Source organism: Sabethes cyaneus, chromosome 2 (genome assembly GCF_943734655.1).
Source record: "Sabethes cyaneus chromosome 2, idSabCyanKW18_F2, whole genome shotgun sequence".
In the NCBI taxonomy this organism is placed as follows: domain Eukaryota; kingdom Metazoa; phylum Arthropoda; class Insecta; order Diptera; family Culicidae; genus Sabethes; species Sabethes cyaneus.
In genome coordinates, this window is record NC_071354.1 from 137,445,761 (window position 1) to 137,451,408 (window position 5,648).

Here is a 5,648-nt window from a genome sequence, read left to right on the forward strand (position 1 = left end):
CAATACGTGTTTTGGCCGGATAGAGCATCGTCCCTGAATACCCATTTGTAACCAAAAACCACGACCCGACAAATCTGTCTCAGTGCGCTCAATCGAAGATTTTTTTCGGAATTTTGAGTTCCTTTGTGTACAAAAATAACTGGAGAGCCTTGAATTGCAAACAGTTGATTGGTAGAATCAAGAGATGCATTCGCAAAGTTGACATGACGGCCGTACAACACTGCTGTTCCGATATCAAACGGAAACTTTGCCGAACAGCCGATTACGGACCGTTTTCAAATGTACACTAATTTTTTTTCAACAATGGACAATGTATCTTTAATTTCGGTAAATTAGATCTTCTTCATGTACCTTTGTCTTTTTTTGACAGCTTGAAAAAAAAATTCCAAAATTTTAGTTGTCACCCGTTATTTGTCGAGATACATTAAACGAATATTAATATTAAAACGTAAAACATGGTAACATTTGTTGAACACACGAAATATGCCACGTATTCGTTCATGTAGTCCATAATTTGTTCTTGCAGAAAAAATCCTGAGAAACGAATGAGACGAATGGGAAAGATTTTGGTGATGTACAATTCCCCCACAATTATGGACCAGAAGTATGATTTTAAAACAATAAATTGTAGCGCATACTATTGTTTAAAAGAAGTTTATAAATGTTTTTAGTTACAGAAATATGTAATCTTTCAGTTGATTCAGTTATTAAACCCATTTAGTGCAAGTTTTCCACGGAAATCAAGCTTATATTATGACTCATCAAATACACAATTATGGATCACTTTTGGAAGCGGTCACAATTATGAAACAATTTTCATAATATTATGGATCAAAATAAAAATACACTTTTTGCAGCGAATTCACTCAATGAACTTTATTCAAATCATGTAATAACATAAAAATAACACTTTTCAAATCGTATGAAAGACCTTATGCGGCTGTTGGTCTGTCTTTAGATGCCTGTCGTACTTCTTCGAAGACACCTACCGATCAGCTTTTAGGAATGCTTTTCGCGATTTCATGACAAGATTTTTTGTCCTGGAAAAAGAATCATAGGCTCACCAGCTGCGTTGGCTCCGAAAAGGCTAGTATAAGATGAAGTTTTCTTTTTTCCGAATTGTTATTAACGATGTAGGTTAATCGATGCAAGAGTTTAATTTAATCCCTGCTATGATGCGACTCTGTATAAAACAGTGGAAAGGCGACAATAAACCGAAAAAATGAAAAATAAACATAGAAGGAAATCGCGCATATGTGACCGAAAGCTTGAAGAACCAGTAAATTCAAACTCTAAAAAGTTTAGGGAAAAAAATAACGTTTTAGATTGTTGCATGAGAGCTAGAATTCGCTTAACTTTTGCGATGAACCGTTGTATATGAACCATCATAGCGTTTTACTGCCTTACGTAGCTTTCCTGTACTGCGTAGTTCAGAAACAGCATTTTCCAAAAACTCAGCTCTATGCAGCTTTCGATTCTGCTTAAAAAATGTTTGTAATAGGTGCTAAACTGTTTGAATTTGTAAAAGTTACATTGGAATCAAAGTGGTCCATAATTGTGAAAAATTACCTTGTTTTGGTCCCTATTATGGATCACTTTGAAAATTACTCATTTTTACAGGAAAGTCATTGGCAACCACCAACATTTCGCTGAATCGTAAAGAACGTAGCTTGATCTTTATGTACGAGTCATTTTTTGCTCGAAAATTGGTGAGTATGTCACATAGCAACGTTATGAATGAGGAACGTACTCCTCATGCTGAATGAAAAAAACGACAGACATTTTGATAGATTCTCGATAACAACTTTGTACGCTCATTGAAAAAGCATTGATTTCAGGATTTAAAGGATGTTTTTTGTGTTAAAAGCTAGTTAATATGGTATATTTTATTGCAAAAATGCCTCATACTTTCAAACAGTTTGTTTAACTGAGTTATATAACTTGAAACACAAAAGTGATCCATAATTGTGGGTGATCCATAATTGTGGATGGAGTGTATCGATGTTTCTTTGCAAAAGATCGCCGATGAAGCTTTTGCTAAGTTGCGTCTCTCCTCTAGTAGTAGTAGAATACATCTGTCCTTATAACTTATAGCTAGGTAGATTTAATGGAGCCATCCTGGGTATGAAATGAGGAAGGCACCCAAGAAAGCAACCAACATAGCTCTTGCCATCTCAAGCCTCTACCTAGCGCCTCCACGCGATCATACATGGTAATGCTCTATTGAGTAGCTAACCTAGGAGGTGCGATGCTACGTGGTTCCCGATTGCCTGACTTTAAAAAAGTGCGATTTCGGGCAAACGACTGAGTCACACTGCCTTGTTAGCAGGTAAGCCTAATATGTCATTCTAATGATTTGTTTCGTTCTAGCTCATCAACAGTAGTACAGCACATCCTACAGCAGTACAGTGAAAACATTGGCCGTAACAAGTTTAAATAATGCACATGGATATCAGAAGGAAAAATTATTATTGGATATTAGATGCATTAATGGCAATTCAAATGGCGCAATTATATTTAATTTGAAGGATTGTCCTACTTTTGCCCATATATGCTCCATTTCCATTTCACGCCTATATATACATATTATATTCATTTATTTTACTTATATTAACCATATATTTCTTTTTGGTACTACATATTTTATATGTAGTGTATATATAGTAGAATCAATATTCATAGAATGCCAGTGTCGCTGTTTTTCTACAGGACTCATTGTGGTAAACATGATCCTAACAATCTGTATCAAGTCTGTGAATCGGGAACTTCATTGTCAAAGTTGCTCATTGTTATTTATCTGTTCTTTATCTGTGCGCTGGTTGGTGATGTCATTAGTGCGCTCATCGCTGTGTTTTCATGCCAGTGAAATGTTTTTAAACGTTCTTTTTCTTTTGGTCCGGAAGAATTGAATCCTACAACTGCGTCCTTTTGCTCCGATTTTTGTCAGAAATTTGAAGCAAGCGAAATTTCCAATCAGATTACTTGGCAGCCATATTTGAAATTTTAAACTGGTTGTCAAAGTTTGACAATGAGAATCCTCTTTTGATGAATCTCAGGCACTCACACATATGCATATATAACGTAAATACATTATCTGAACATGTATGATGTTTACCACGCGCACTGCAGAGACACTGGCATTCTATATATATTGATTATACTGTATATATAGTACTCTACATATGTGGAATATTATATATTTTGGTAAATCATATTACTGGGTACAAGAACATCTATGAAGATTGCGTGAGTTTTTGCGCATCCTCTTAAAGTAGATGTTCAACTAACGTACCAATTTCTATGATCGTAAGAACATGGCCAGGTGTGTGGTGTATTTTTAGGTACACCATATCAGCCACCCATGGCGTGTACGGTCGTTCACCTGAGATGACGTAAAGCGAAGCGGATGAATTTTCGCTGAATAGCCTCAATGCATTGAACTTCGTTCTGCTAATAAGGAGACCAGGCGATGGATGCATATTCTAGGACAAGTCGCACAATCGAGCAATATAGAGTTTTCAAGCAAGTAGACATCCTTAAGGTGAAATTAGTCGTCATTGATTCTGCCAATTTCAAAAGCAGTTTTTTTGATTGAAACAAAAATTCTGTGAATGAAAATATATTCGCTGTATTCAGATTGGCAAGAAAAATGCAGTATTTACATTTTTACAAACAGAACCCCGCATTTGGGTCCAAAAACTGTTTCCGAAATTGAGCTCTCCAACGAAAAGTTAATGACTGCTAATTTCCCGTTAAACTTCTTTGCAAAGCGAAATGAAAAGTCCAGCTGGTAAGAGGCTTTTGACGCGATGTGATTCTTAAAGGTTACTTTAGTGTCGATTAGAATCCCCAAGTTCTTGACTGTCGATTTGCACATTAACTGTATACTCGCTAAAGCATAAATTAAGTGTAAAAGTGACTGTTTTCGACCAAATGAGATTATAGAGCATTTAGACACGTTTAGCGACCTACAGTTTGTTTGGCACCATTCGGCGAAAGCTTCCAGCTGTTTTTGAGGAAAAAGTTTATCTTGTAGTTGCTTTATAGTGTACTGCGCCGAAGCGCGCGATTGGCCAGACTGGTCCCCGCCAAGGGCGCCAGAAAGGGCATGAGGTTTACTATGACACTAGCAATAAGTGTAACAAAGTAAGGAGTGGAACAACCTGAAGTCACTATATGTACCTACTTTAGATCATTAAGGAAAGAGGCACCTGATTTTGAGGACAGCGGAGTTCTCGCTAGATGAAATTGTAAGCTTTTAACAGCGTTTTGTTATATGTAAATAGTTCTACAGCTGTATCAGTCGAACTCTAACCGTGATAGCGAAACCAGTGAAGCTATTCCGTTTGGGCGTTCAAAGAACGGTACCCCGCCGAGTCGAAAATGGACATCGTGCGGTACTTTGTGGGCGCCGGATAAACCCGTTACGGCATCTACAACATCTTGGTACTATTGAACAACAATCAGATCATCGAAAGAAAGCTCGGTTCCGACACAGCGACATCTGCGTGCGCTTGGTCTGCAAGTTGGTGCAACCGGTCAAACAGTGAAAAAGTACCTTGCAAACATGGACATATATGTCAGGAAGCGGCAGCCCTGTCCACTGGTCTCGAAGCTGCAGGCAATGCCGCAGCGGCAGTCGAGAAGATTTGCCCGGCGAATCGCGACGTGGTGGTGGTGATGGACGACGAGACCTATCTCACTCTGGACCAAAGGTCAATCGCGTGTAGTCGATAAGCACATATTAGTGCCTCTTGCTTCAGGTGGGAGTGTAGAGGTTTCATATTGAAAATAGCTTCTTGGGCGGCAGCAGGAGTTGTAGTAAAACCAGGCATTGCCATTAAACACATCCTTTGAAGATGGTTTAGCTTTGTCTGGACAGTCACAACTTCCCCTCTTTGCCACCATACAAGACAACCATACGCCAGTATTGGACTGACAACGACCACGTATAACCAGTGTATGTATTTGGATTTAAGTCCCCTAGAGTTGCCAATTACTCGTCTACATTGCCCAAAGGCCATGCACGCCTTTTTAATTCGGAAGCTTGGAACTGGGAAAACCAGTCGAGCTTGGAGTTGAGAATCAACCTCACGTACTTCACCTCGTTCACAACATCAACATCCGAATCGTAAAAGCGCAGAGCGCGAGCTCCATTGGTATTTCTACGTCTTGAAAATAAGACGATAGATATTTTGCTCGGATGCACGGTTGCCAGTATGCCAGATAAATCTGGATTTTGCTAGATTTTTGATTGCGCGCCAGACAAACAGAAAAAGCTCAAAATCTTCCAGATATTTGGCAATGTACCAGATTTTTGCCAGATTTCCGATCCACCGTCTTGCAAAAAGGTCATCACTTCTAATTTTGGACGAAATTTTGCATCTACGGTGAGCAAAACGAGCAAGATTTTTTCAGGAAAACGCCTCCCCATCGGACTAATTGACCACCAGATTTTTACATTTTTATTCGTGTTCGCGAGATTTTCGGGAAAGCCTGCTGGCAACCTTGCTCGGATGTACCGAAAGTGCAGTTTCTCGGCATTACGTTTCCACGACACGTAGTGCTTGCTGCATTAAGTCAAATAATGAGCTTATGCACTTTCCAATTACTAGGATGAGAAAGTCATCCGCAAAACCATATGATGG